At 31.8% G+C, this 449-nt stretch overlaps 1 protein-coding gene across 1 annotated transcript in view; it reads right to left on the bottom strand.

Moving 5' to 3' along the window:
- Window positions 1-367: 367 nt before the first annotated feature.
- Window positions 368-449, bottom strand: part of GRIA2 (glutamate ionotropic receptor AMPA type subunit 2) — a 91,150-nt gene continuing 91,068 nt past the window's right edge. The window contains exon 17 of the mRNA XM_068942388.1: window positions 368-449. This exon is cut by the window's right edge and continues 340 nt beyond it. The gene's annotated coding sequence lies outside the window, so the exon portion shown is untranslated.

Raw genomic sequence — 449 nt, 5'->3', positions numbered from 1 at the left:
TTAAATTACAAGTTTTCAACCTTTTAATTATTATTGATTTTTTTCTCTTCTCAGCATTACATATTTGGCTCTGAAAAATACGGAATTGATGTCTTAAGCCTTATTTTGATATTCCACTTCCTCGCAGTCTAAATTCTTTTTCTTTTCTTTTTTTTTTTTCCCTCTCGTTTGTCATATTCAACCATTATGGAAGCAAATTTATTTAAAAGCCAGTTTTTGTTTGTGAAAATACCTAAAAATATTTTTTTTCATTTTAAATGTTTTTTTTTCTTATAAAACATGTCACATCTCGATGCAATTGATGTCAAGTGTGCTTAAGTCTGTATGAACCAAGGGACTAACAACAGTGGCTGCAGAAACTGGTGTGTTGCCTGTACAACGACTTCAGTTAGATTACAGTACTTCCATGTTAGCTGTGCACGTCAGTCAAGCTTCATCTTGAACTTGTG

The sequence above is a fragment of the Struthio camelus genome, chromosome 4 (assembly GCF_040807025.1).
Source record: "Struthio camelus isolate bStrCam1 chromosome 4, bStrCam1.hap1, whole genome shotgun sequence".
Lineage (NCBI taxonomy): Eukaryota > Metazoa > Chordata > Aves > Struthioniformes > Struthionidae > Struthio > Struthio camelus.
Note: the sequence above shows the minus strand (reverse complement) of the source record. Positions and strands in the feature narration are given on the sequence as shown.